Source organism: Marmota monax, unplaced genomic scaffold, assembly GCF_021218885.2.
Source record: "Marmota monax isolate L192 unplaced genomic scaffold, Marmota_monax_Labrador192_F-V1.1 WCK01_AAM20220418_F8-fsc00007, whole genome shotgun sequence".
NCBI lineage: Eukaryota > Metazoa > Chordata > Mammalia > Rodentia > Sciuridae > Marmota > Marmota monax.
This window is the reverse complement of record NW_026692781.1, coordinates 6195900-6210258: the sequence shown is the minus strand read 5'-3', so window position 1 is coordinate 6210258 and position 14359 is coordinate 6195900.

The following is a 14359-nucleotide window of genomic DNA, read 5'->3' as shown; positions in this document are numbered from 1 at the left end:
CAGCAGATGTACGGGAGTTATATAAATATAAAGATATTAAATGGTATTTTAATTGTGTAGGAAATTGGTGGAATATTTAATAAAAGGTGCTGGTTAGAAGGGTATATTGGTTTCCTAATTCATAAATTACCAAAAACCTGGTGGCTTGGAAAATATAAATGTATTGTAGTTCCGTAGGTCAGAAATCTGACCTGGCCTTGGAAATCTGGGAATAGAACCACCATTTGACCCAGCTGTTCCTCTCCTAGGACTATACCCAAAGGACTTAAAAACAGCATACTACAGGAACACAGCCACATCAATGTTTATAGCAGCACAATTCACAATAGCTAAACTGTGGAACCCACCTAGATACCCTTCAGTGGATAAATGGATAAAAAAATGTAGCATATATACATAATGGAAATTTTACTCAGCATTAAAAGAGAATAAAACCATGACATTTGCAGGTAAATGGATGGAGTTGGAAAAGATAATGCTAAGTGAAGTAAGCCAATCCCCAAAAAACAAATGCCAAATGTTTTCTCTGATATAAGGAGGCTGACTCATAGTGGGGTAGGGAGGGGGAGCATGGGAGGAATAGAAGAACTCTAGATAGGGAAGAGGGGTGGGAGGGAAAGGGAGGAAGCAGGGGATTAGCAAGGATGAAGGAAAGTGATAGACATAATTATCCAAAGTATATGTATGAAGACACGGATTGGGTGTCAACATACTTTATATACAAACAGAGATATGAAAAATTGTGGTATATATGTGTAATAAGAATTGTCATACATTCCATTGTCACTGATGTGATTCTGGAATCTGTATACGGGGTAAAAATGGGAGTTCATATCCCACTTGAATCAAAGTGTGAAATATGATATGTCAAGAACTATGTAATGTTTTGAACAACCAACAATAAAAATTTGATTATACTCAGGTCATGCTAGAACATCATGAAAGTGCAGCTGAGTTCTTGCTGCATTCCAATGAGTAGCCCGTGATGTCAATTTGTATCATTTCTGGTGGTTTTAGTTCCATCGATTGATTAGGATGGTACTTGCCAGGTTTCTTGACTGAAAGTTACTCCCCTTTGTAATTAACAACTTTGTAGTTAATAAATATTTGGGGGGAAGTACTTTGAGACTCTAAAATTCTGTTCTTCATTTTGTTTTCACCCACTAGGAATGCTATCCATTGGTGTGTCTTCTGAATTTTTGCTGAAGAGTGGTTTTCCTATTTCATCTTTCCTTTTACATTTATCAGCAGAGAGAGCATGATTTCCCTAGAGCCCCTACTCTCAGAGATATCCATCACTAACATTAATTTTTGTTAGTCTGGTGGGAAGTTTTCCCTAGATGCTCATGTCTCAGAGGGAGACAGACGGCAGTGGTTAGATTGGTCCAAAGTGGGTTCACTGAGTGACCTTTCAAAGGAGTAAGAAAGATAATGTGCTTGGCAAGAGTGGGGTTGAAGGGATGGATCATGGGGTCTATCTGGAGAAGGAAGGAAGGAAAGGCAGAAGCAGCTGACAGATTAGGAGGAGATGAGGAAGGTAGAGGACCCAGAATCTTGCACAATGCTACCATGGTGGAGGGGTAGTTCTGGAGCAGGGCAAAGATATTAGAGCAGTTGGTTTCAAGTGCTGGCTGCGTTTTTTATTTTGGATTTCTCAGATGCTCACAAATTGTATTCTACCTCATTGTTTGGAGTGATTCACATCCACTGAAGTCAAGGAACAACTCAATTCTGCCTTCAGATGAGAGTAGGACCATTTTGAGGCGTTGGTGATAGTTTCATACCTCCACCTTTGAGGTTTTGTTTCAAGATGTAACAACAACATGTTATTTTGTTTCAGTTGCTATTTTCCTCAGTGAGACATTAATCCTTTCAGTTTCTGTTGAAAAATCAGAAAAAAAAATTGTAAACCTTTGTTACTGTTGTTCATAATCCAAACCAAAACTTTCTTGTGTTCAAGGTTTCTTGATTAAATCTGTTCAAAATTTGATTTCTGAGCCATCAGTATCAAAGCTAATCTTATTTTAAAGTCCCAAATTTACGAACTTTTGAACATTTTCATTAGGCCTATAGTTTTATATCTTATGAAAGTCGTTGTCTTCAACTTCAGACTTTATGTTCAAGTCAAATATACTTCCTCTTACCATTGTTTTTTTGCTCACATACTCTTTAACATGTCAAGTGAGTTGTTTGCAGAATTTACAAATCACTGAAAATTTAGTCTCAACTCTTTGTCTAAATAAGTCACTTATTTTGAGCCAGTACAGAAAAACCTCCTGTGCTATTGAAACTACAAGTTAAAATGTATTGCAGTCTCCTTGGTTCAGACAGTTCCTCCTATTTCCAGGAATTACAGGAGAAAACAATTGGTCCCCTTAGTTTGCAGTACTCCCAGGTTGTAATTTGTGATTTCAATTACCCATACTCAAAGAGAAAGATATCAATATGGATAAAACCACTGATCACATGCCACGGCATTCCTTCTCATCAGCTCAGCATCTGAATTGCTATGACAAACATTACCTATCAGAACACTGAGACCTGGAAGGCAAATGCTCCTTAGTTATTGCTTTAAATAATTCTTCCTTGTGGATATGAAAGTGATGTATAGAGTAAATACTGTCAGCATGTCAAACCAAAAACTACTTCCTTTTCCTCTTCTTCATTTCTTCTTCCTTTTTTTAAAAATAAATAAATAAATAAAAAGCATGGAGGGAGCTTGCTGCTTAAATGTCAGGCTCACAGCAGTAAAGAGCCTGTCCATGTTTCAAAGCCTCTGAAAGATGTCTAGAGGACAAATAAGGTGCACAGGGGGAATCCATACCTTCTCTATCCTTTTTTTTTTTTTTGCCTCTTAATCAAGATTCCAACTCATGTCTGTCTGATTCTCTTAACTGCTAGATTATGAAAAATTAGGTCTTTGAAATGAGAATGAGAAAGAAAAAAAATGTCATCATGTATATTCATTTGGTTTGGGAATAAAAGGGTGCCCTGCAATTTAGTATAAGAGACAGGGATGACTCATTACAACTATGAAGGTTATTAAGGAAACGAATAAATCCGTCACACCACTCCAACTGTGCTTGTCATTGCAGCAGCATTGCCAATTTCCCCATACAATTGGTAATTTCTATTCCATATTTTCTTATGTGGAATACAAGACTCTTTCTGGTGTAACAATAAATATTAGAATAGTCTTCAAATCCATCCTTCGATGGAGCCATAAAAAGCTGTAACTAGAGCAGGTACAAGCTACCTCAGAATCCTGAAAAAGAGTCATTCAAAATTACAGCACTGAAAATGCACGGAATTATCCAATGCAATAAAAAGCATATATAAAACTTAATAGTCATCAGTATAAAAGGCTATAATACTTGCAAATTAAGACTGTTTTGATAATGTTAAGTTAAATTGATACCCCAAACCAGGAAAGTGGTACAAAGCCTAAACTTACACGCATTTTTTCAGTTTAATAAGTCTATAAATGTTTAACAAAAAGAATAAAAGCAATATACATTACAGCAGCTTTGTTTGACTGTATTTAGACAAGTGAGATGCTAAGCTTCTCTGTAGTTTCCCCTACAAAGCTGAAATGGATTGAGAATGCATTTCAACTAAGGTTTTGCCTTTGGTTACTTTGATCACCAGGCTTGGAGTTATAATTCCACTCTTATTTTTGACTGCTTTCCAGCCTAGGTTATGACTGTTGCCACCAGTTACATCTTTACCCAAGCCTGTTTGTCTCATGCTGAGTCAATGAACAGAGAAGATGGTGAGAAGCTGAAGAGCATACTTCCCTTCATGTCCTATCTGTAATGGGAAGCTCCATGACATTCCGTCCAGAAATCAAGAAGTAGATCCGTGGAAACAGAAATAAATAAAATACATATGCAAAGCAGTTGAGACCACGGGCTAGGACCTTATGCATACTTGAGTTTCAATTCTGGTTTCTTCCCTTTACTTGAATGACCTTGGACAAACTCCCTCTAAGCCTTAGTTTTCTCACTTGTAAAATGAAGCTAACATAGTACCTGTCTCCTAGGACTACTTTAGATAATACATGCAAATACTCTACAAATAGAAGGCATTCAAAGATCCTAGCTAATAAAACATTGATGCTATTAATAGAAAAATATTTTTGTTTGAAAAACACACTCTTCCTTTGGTAGGAGATGCTCCCATATGTTTTTGTAAACCTTTTCCAGCAATGATCTTGAACCTAAAAATGCTGTATTGTCATCAATTTGCTAGTTGAGAAGAGATAGGTTCTGGACAAAATGGTAAAATCTGGCTTCGATGACCAGTTCTATTTCAAGTTGGGTTTCTCACATACATATTAGTTGTAGATGGACACAATACCTTTTTATTTAATTCATTTTTATGTGGTGCTGAGGATCCAACCTAGTGCTTCACACATGATAGGCCAGCGCTCTACCACTGAGCCACAATCCTAGCCCTGGATTTCTCTTTCTAGTGACCACTCCCTCTCTCATTGAGACCCTCAACATTTGCATGCCAAAGGCTTCCACCACATTTTTTGTCTTCCTCTGAATATCTGTTTCTGTGTGTATTTCCTCAATGTATATGGCAACCAGGGTATAATTTTTTGGTCCAACTATATTAAAATCTATTCTAATTATTTATATAATTATTCTATGGCCCTGGTTCTTTATATTATTTATTGAGTGCCTGCTACCATATTTCATTGAATCTAAAATACAGTGATTATATCATGTGCTTTTATTTTACGTTATATAAAGAAAGTGAGGGAAACTATCAATTATAAGAGACAGCCTTACTTCACATATATTAATAGGTAAAATAGGTATTGCTTTAGGTGTTGGGAAACTAGATGTGAACAAATAAAAGTCTGCCTTCATGAAGCTTGCATCCTAGTGTAAAAAAATGTAGAAATTCAAAAAAAGAGAGTATTATAATTTCTGGTAGCCATGGAGGCTCTAAAGAAAAGTTGTCAGGTAGAAGGATAAGTGTATGATAGAGTGGTTGGGAGGGGCATTCTCTGAGGAGGGGACATTTGTATACAGATCTGAATGAAGTGAGGGTATAGGCCATGTTCAGATTTGGTGGAAGAGCTTTCCAGACAGAGGGAATATTAAATGAGGTTAAAGTATCTTTGCTCTGTTTGAGCTCTAAGAAAGTCAATACATCTCTTCTCCTGTGACAGAGCAAGCAAGGCTAAGTGAGATCAAGGGAGAGGCTGTGGATCTAGACAGGGGTCAGATTATTATGGACCCTGAGTTTGGGGTTTTCCGAGTTCATTTTATTGCTACCAACAGATATTTTTAATTTTTTTCTTTTTTTCCTTTTTTTAATTATTATTTCTATTTATATATGACAGCAGAATGCATTACAATTCTTTTTACACATATAGAGCACAATTTTTCGTATCTCTGGTTGTATACAAAGTATATTCACACCATTTCATGTCTTTATACATGTACTTTGGATAATAATGGTCATCACATTCCCCTATCATTTATAACCCCATGCCCTCTCCCTTCGCCTCCAACCCCTTTGCCCTATCTAGAGTTCGTCTATTCCTCCCATGCTCCCACTCCCTATCTCACTATGAATCAGCCTCCTTATATATCAAAGGAAACATTTGGCATTTGATTTTTTGGGATTGGCTAACTTCACTTAGCATTATCTTCTCTAACTCCATCCATTTACCTGCAAATGCCATGATTTTATTCTCATTTATTGCTGAGTAATATTCCATTGTGTATATATGCCACATTTTTTTAATCCATTCATCTGTTGAAGGGCATCTAGGTTGGCTCCACAGTCTAGCTATTGTGTATGGGTTTTCTTTTATATGCGATGAAAACTACTGAAGGATTTTAAGCAAGAGAATGATGGCTATTATGTGGGAAACAGAGGACAGAAGTGTAAGAGTGGAAGAAGGGAGATGCATAGAGGTTATTGCTTTAGCTCTGTTAGAGATAATTGTGGCCTAGACTAGGATGGTAGCATGAAGAAGAGAAGAAATGTTAAAAATTTTTTAAAGATATTTATTGTTTTAGCTGTAGTTGGACACAATACCTTTATTTTATTTACTTATTTTTTTATGTGGTGCTGAGGATTGAACTCAGGGCCTCACATGTGCTAGGCAAGCACTCTACTACTGAGCCCCAACCCCAGCCCCTAAAAATGTTTTTTAAAAATACAGTTTCTTCATTGCTAGGGATCCAACCCAGGGCCTTGAGAATGTTCAGCAAGAACTCTACCACTAAGCTATACCCTAAGCATACTCCACTTTGGGAGGAAAAGTTTTCACTAGTCTTGAATTCTTGGATTTAAGTGATTTTCCTACCTTAGCCTCCTGAAAAGCTGCATGCCTAGCTCAGGAATATACTTTTAATGTGCAGCATATCTGGACTTAATTATATGGATATGGGAAGTGAAAGAAGTGTGGAATCAAATATAATTCCTTGGGGTTTAGTCTAACCAGCTACTAAATAATGGGGCCATTTACAGAAAGGGGAAGACTGGGGAAAAAATCAAGCTTGGAGACAAAAATCAATAATTCAGTTTTAGATATACTAGTTATTGGATGGACCAAAAGAAGCTGTTCAGAAGCAGGTAGATATATAAGGTTGGAACTCAGAGAGAGGTCAGGGCTGGAGACACACTTTTTGAACTAATATACATAGAGATGTTTTCAAACCCATGCTGGTCTCATATTAGAATCACCTGGATTGGTTTAAAACTTGTGAGATCCTGACTCTACTCCAGAAATTCTGATACAAAAAGGGCCTAGATATGGTAGTTTGCTTTTGAAAGCTTCTAAGATTATTCTGATAGTCACCGTTGAGAACCAAGGCACAAGGGAGTGAGGTAGCTCATTGTAGGAAAAGAAGAGAAGGAAATTGAGGACTAAGCCTTGGCAGGTTCCAATATTCATTCAGTGACTCAGAAGTGAATCCAGCAATGGGACTGATCAAACACAGGCATCAAGGTAGGAGGAAGACCTAGGTAGGGTCCCAAAGGCCAAATAAAGACAGAGGTTCAAGGAGGAGAGAGTAATCATTGGAATCAAATGCTGATAGGAGGACTAGTAAGACAAGGACTGAGAGTTAGCTATTAATTAGGTACAATGAAGTGTGTTTAAAAAATAATGGAAGAGGGCTGGGGATGTGGCTCAAGCGGTAGCGCACTTGCCTGGCATGCGTGCGGCCCGGGTTCGATCCTCAGCACCACATACAAACAAAAATGTTGTGTCCACGGAAAACTAAATAAATAAATAAATATTTAAAAAAAAAAAAAAAAAAAAATAATGGAAGATAACAAATCTCTGCAGTCTTTCTTCATTGTGCATCTATTCATTAGGCAAAATTGGGAGTCATAAGACATTTTATAACTCAAAAAATAGCTTAAAATGTTAAAGGTAATACAATATTACTAAGAATTGTATTTTAAGCACCCCCCACTTTAAAAAAAATGATGAATCTAAAGAATAAGCCATAGAATATTTGGTTAATTGAAAAAAAGGAAAAAAGTTACTCATAATTCTGTTGCACTAACACAACCACCATTATGTAGTCATTCATTCACTTACATTTAGTGAGTTGTTTTCTGCATCAGGTTCTGTCAGGGGAATTAAGAAATGAATTCAGTGAAAGTCTTTGCCCTTAAGGAATTCAGGGCCAAGTGGGGAGGTGAATATATAAAAACACAATTATAAAGAAAGTGATAAGTGATGTAATAAAGGTTGTATACAGCTTACTACCGTGGAAGCAAAGAAGACTGGGAACTTAATATTGCACGTTAAACGGTAATTAAGAAGAGCACCTTGGCTAACTGGAAAATTGTTCATATTTTAATATTAGTGATAAAAACAAGATGGAAAATTGGTGTACTCTCTACTTATAACCATGTACAAATGTGATCCCCGAAGGTTTTCCAGCCAAGAAAGGCTTGAGCCAAGTCTGAATGGTGGGCCGGGCCAGGAAAGGAATTCCATACTGGGAGAAGGCAAGAGAATTGAAAGAGAGTGTGTAACCTGTTTAGCCATTGTGATAACTTTGGTGTGTCTGGAGTGTGGGATTCCCATGAGGGTGTAACCAGAGGTAAAACTGGAAAGACAGGCAAGTGATAAAAGGATAAAAATCACAGAGTGCTAGAGAGTTTGAACTTTAGGAGTAGCCACAGAAGAATTTTAAAATGGAAAAGCAAAATCAAATTTGGTATTACAAATATAACTATGGAAGTTAAACTGAAAGGGACTGAAATTGGAGACAGGAAGATTAGTTGAAAGATGTTTCAATAATCTAGGAAGGAAATAATAAAAGTTTGAACTAAGGCAATGGCAGAAGAATGAATGCATGAATGGGTGGATTAAATGAAATTAATTTAAAGAACTTTGTAGTATATAGTGTGACCTAGGGACTGGTAAAGCATGGGAGTATGGGATATGGGGAGTGGATGAAACAGTTAATGACTCCTGGATCTTTGGTTTGGATAACTGTGTCCTTATTCTGGCTCTTATTTCTGGTCCTGTTTCTACTCAAGGCAATGATTATGAAAGAAAGAAATTCAAGGGACCCATGGAACATGCAAAGGAAGATGTGTAGTGGCCAGGATGAGTATACTGGAGCTCTGGAAAGGAAGATGTCATTACATATGTAATTCTTGAAGTCATAAGAGTAGATGAAACTGGAGAAGTTATGTATGTTTCACTTGTGTTTTCCTTTCTAGTCATTTCATTCTATATTTAAGTTATTCTAACTTATATATTATTATTTAGTTATAATAATCATATATATATATATATATATATATATATATATATATATAAAATCTCATTTTTCCTTGTTCACCTTGTATTATATCAAAAAGCTTTTAGGGGCTGGGTATATAGCTCAGTGGTAGAGCACTTGCCTACGATGTGTAAGACCCTGGATTCAATCCCCAGTACTGCCAAAACAAAACAAAAAACACCAAACTTTTGTCATGTTGCAATTAGAATTTTCAAAGTGATCATTTGGCTAACTAAAACTAAAATTAAAAGAACATGCTATAGTTATGGTTCAATTGAGTTCTGTCATAAACATTTTTATTCATATTTTCCCTATAACTTGAATTTTTTAGAAAAGATTCTCAGAAATTGGAATATATATGTGTTATAAAAGTAATGTGTATTGCACACATGCATTCATATTGCTTTCCAAAATGGTTGTACTAGTTTACCAAATATATGAAAACAAGTGTTTAACTAGATATTTACCAAGTGTTAACATGTGAGTGGGGCATGCATTTAATTTTATTATGTATATTAAACATTTTATTTGAGTACAACATACCTGCATCAAAGTGTACAAACCTAAAATTTACAATTTGATGAATTTTTCACAAAGTAAACACACCTTGCAACCTGAACCTAAATGAGGAAACTTTACCAGCAATCCTGAATCCTTCCTCCTATACCTCTGAGGGTAACTACTGTCCTGATTTTTAACTCTATAGAAAAGTTTTGCCTATTTTTCTGCATTTTTTATATAAATGGAATCACATAGTACACAAGCTTTTATGTCTATCTTCTTTTGCTCAATTTTATGTTTGTACAATTCACCCACATCAGTGTGTGGGTCCATTAATTCTCATTTCTGAATAGTATTTCACAGTGTGAATGTTCCATAATGTATTTACTCTGGGGAATTTGGATGGTTTCTAATTTTGGACTATTATGAACAGTGCTTCTTATGAACACTCTTGTACATGTCCTATGATGGAGATATGTGTTTTTGTTGAGTATATATACCTAGGAATAGAATTGATGGATCACAGATGTTTGTATTCAGTCTTTGGTGCTTACTGCCACACATTTTTTAAAGGTGCCAATATCCACTCCCATTAGCCTATGGGAGTTCCCAATATTCCACATGCTTATTAATACTTCATCTTTTTCATTTTAGCCTTTCTGGTGAGTGGTATCTCATTTGGCTTTAATTTACATTTTCTTGTTAACTAAAGATGTTTAGCATCTTCCTCCCCTCTCCTCCCTGTAATTTGGTTATTCTCTTTTGTGAATCAACTGTTCAATTTTTTTGTCCACTTTTCTACTCTATTGTTTGTCTTTTCTTTATTGATTTGTAGGTTTTGTTTTGGTTTTTACATATTCTGAATTCCCTCTACTGTCTAAAAGTGAGACTTTTGATGATCAGAGGTTCTTTTTTTATTTTTAATTTTTTAGTTGTAGATGGGCACAATATCTTTATTTTGTTTATTTTATTTTTTTAATGTGGTGCTGAGGATTGAACCCAGTGCCTCACACAGGCTGAGAGCTCTACCACTGAGCCACAACCCCAGTCCAATCAGAGGTTCTTTATCTTCATATAGTTCAATCTGTCAGGTTTGTCCCTACAGTAGGCATATTCAGCATCTGGTTTAAGAAAACTTTGTCTATCTAACTCAAGGTCATAAAAATATTTCCCTATGTTTTCTTTTAATATTTTATTTTTTTAATTTTCACATTTAGAGCTACAATCCATCTGGATTATTTTTTGTGGTTTGTGTGTGGTAGGGGTCAAGGTGCATATTCTCTCAGTGTTCAGCCATTTGTCCCTATGACCCAGGCTGATTTATTGAGAAGATCATTCTTTCCCTCCTGTGCTGGATATTTATTTTCATTTTTTTACAGTTTAACAAATGAAAAGTCATAATTTATTGTTCAACTTGAATTTCTTGAGTATTATTCAAGACAGAATAGGCTATGCTGCAATAGGAAATAAAGTAGCAAATTTTGGAGGCTTCAAACAATGTATGTTTATTTCTCTATGTGCAGTCAGTGCCAGTGGCCAGCTTATTCAGCAGCTGCTCTCCCTGCCATGATGGAGAGATCCTGGCCTTTTTGAGCCTGTGACTTTACATCCTTATGTTGTCTCTCCTGCTGAAGAAGAAGAATCTGATGGTAATGTGCTGACTCTTATGTCTTTGACCTGCAAGGGGCACACCAGGGTTCTCACATTCCATTGTCTATACCTAGTAGCAGGCCCCACCTCACTGAAAGGGGCCTGGAAAGTATAGTTTTCCCATGTGCCCAGAACAGTGAAGAAAACTAGATACACAGAGATTGTGGTTCCACCACAATGTCATAACTAATTGTTTTTCCATTTTATGAATTGTGTCTATTGATGTTTAGCTTTATTTGTACATATCTTATGTTTATATTCTCAAAATAACCTTTAAGATTTCTCGCCTTGAATTGTATTTTAATTTAAAAATACTACCATTAATTCATTGCAAATGTGCTTACTACCTTTCTACTTATTCTTTTCTTTGTAGTCTTTTTGTGTTATTTTATTTAGATGTATTTTTTATAAGCAGCCAAGAATTGGATTTAATTTTTTAACACGATCCGAGAGGCTGTTTCTATTAATAGGGAATCTAAATTTAATAACTCAACTGATCATGCTTAGTCTCATCCTGCCATGGTTCCGTGCCTTTGTTTTCATATGTGCCTGCTGTTTCTTTTCAGTTTTGTCATTTGCTCTGCAGACTTGGTTTTGTTTGCTCTTATCTTCTGCTATGATTTTTGAAGATGGACTTTCCTCTGATTTCTGCTACTAGATTTTGGAGAGCTTTGCACAAATACTTTTTAAAAAAATCTATCTTTGTTTAATTGTACCAATAAAAAGCCAAACACTAACTTTTGACTCCCTGTGGAAGAGGAGGCGTCAAACATTTTTTTCCTTCCCTTAGGCCCAGTTAACCCTTTTTTTATTGATTTTCATTAATTTAATCTGGGGTAGTACACCTAGTCATTTGAAAAAATACAGGATTTTTTTTCCCCATAAAGTAATTGCCAATCCAATAAAATATTTGGAAAGTAATGAAAAGGTCAAAGTCCAGCAACAAAAACCTGCCATCACTTAGCTACACTGATACTACTCTTTAATATTTTAATATATAGCCTTTCAAACTTTTTAGTATACACATTTTAAATGATCGAGGCTATGTTATGTAAATATCAATTTTTTTTTAACATGGGTTCTTGTTACCTTGCCCAGGCTGTTATTGAACTCCTGGGCTCAAACAATTCTCCTGCCTCTGCTCCCCAGTGCTGGGACTATAGGCATACCTATATATATGCCTGTATATATAGGCTCTGTATATAAAATTTTTAAAAAATATTTTTAGTTGTCAATGGATCTTTATTTTATTTACTTATATGTGGTGCTGAGAATTGAACCCAGTGCCTCACACATGCCAGGCAAGCACTCTATCACTGATTCACAACCCAGCCCTGTATATAAACTTTTTAATATGCTGATTTATTCACTGAAATGATCTTAAAGTAAACCAGTTGCTTTGGGTTATTTTAAAATCTTCACAAACGTTTTAATGACCTTATCATTTTCTATAAGTTAGTGAACCATTAATTATTACCTTTCCCTGTTATTGAACCTTTAAGTTATTTTCAATTTTTAAGTAATGTTGAATCAGATATTTTTGTGTAAAAAAAGAAAAATCACTTTTTCCCCTAATTTAAGATTGTTTTCTTCAGAGTGAAATTAATGGATCAAAAAAAGAATAATTTTTAAAGAACTCTTGATCTACATTGCTAAATTGTTTCCAAAAGAAATCTCATTATTATAAATACAATCTCAATGTAAGTATATTTACTGTATTATGCACTATATAAATACTATATTACACTATTATAACTATATTTCTCTAGTTCTGTTTGTATTTTAGGCTGAACAATATCAATTCATCTCCCATTAGTGTTTACATTAATTTAATCAATAGCCAAAGTGTGTTTTAAGTATCTCCACCAAGTCTTTCCGACTACAATCTTCCAAATCATGTGTTCTTTTTATGATTCAGTGAGTCATGGTTTTATGATTCATCGAATTATGTCAAATCCATGGGAGAATGTTCCTGATATGCTTTTTTTTTTTTGATCACCAATAAAATCAGTGCTTTATTTAACTTAATTAGAAGGTTTCTTTGCTGTATTTTGAGTAGTTAGTTGACTTAGTTTAATGGAGGAAAATTACACTTTGCTACTAGGGTCCCTGCCCTCTCCCTACCCATTGCATCCTTGCTACCTACACCAAAGAGAAACTTATGCCAAGTTTAAAGATGCATTTCTAGGAGAGATTTGAAAGTGTGTAAAGGTCTCTGTACAAGGTTAAAAAAAAAAAAAAAAAGGAAAAAAGCAAAGATTGAACCAGGAACTTGATACTACACGAAACTTAAGATATAATAAAAACCAGTCTTAAGTTGTGTAAGGAGTAGATCCAGATTCTGATGGATAAGTAGAGAAGTGTTGGATCTTGAAAATGAAATAATCTAGATCACTTTGATATACTTTGTGGCCCAGCAGAAATTGCTCCTTATTGATGAAGTTTCAAATTCAAGCTTCTGGAGTTTTCCATCCATTTATCTACACTTCACTTCAAGGATGGGTGATTTTCTACTTTGGATGGTCATCATTTGTTCCACGGCTCTCTCCTCACCAGCCTGATCTTCATGTGTGACTCACCCCTGTGTTCCCACTACTCTGGGCAAGAAGCCTTACCCAGCTCAAGTGCTAGGCAAGTATTTTACGACCAGAGTGTTTATCAGTCCATAGCTGTTTTCAACACCGATGAGCACACAGGTTAAAACCATTTCCAAACAACTTTCTTTACTAAGTGCCCAAAGTGAACAATAGCTTAGTACATAAACACTTATCCGAGGACTTTCAAAGTGGCGATTTTAGGAATTTAATTGTAGTTTTATTGTTTTTAAGACATCGTTTTAGTCCCTCCTGCCCATTGGAAACCACCATTCATTTCTCCATATATTAATAACATTTTTCTTGTTTTTAATATTTCTTTTCATTTTCTCATTGAACACTTATAAATACAAATTTATTTTCCAAAGAGAAAGAGTCAATGAGAGAAAGGGAGAGAGAGAAGAGAAAACTTGGAACAACAATGCTGGGTTAACCTTTCTAATTTTTTTTCTTTTTACTGTAAGTATACAATTTAATGAATTTTTATACCCCACACCCCAAGTACTGGGGAATTGAACCCAGGGGTGCTCTACTATGCAATTATATCTCTACCCTTTTTATTTATTCATTAGAGATAGAGACCAAATTGCCTAGGCTGTCCTTGAATTTCTATTCTCCTTGAATTTTTGTCCTCCTGCCTCAGTCTCCAAAGTAGTTGGGATTACAGGTATGCAACACCATGCAGATACCTGAACACATCTTTAATCAGTACCTAGATCAAGAAACTAAATATCACTTGCAGTTTAGATGCCCCCCTCTTATTTTATGCATGGTGGTCTGTATTCCTTTTTCTCCCTCTCTCCCCCTTTTTTTTCTTCCTTCCTTCCTTTCCTG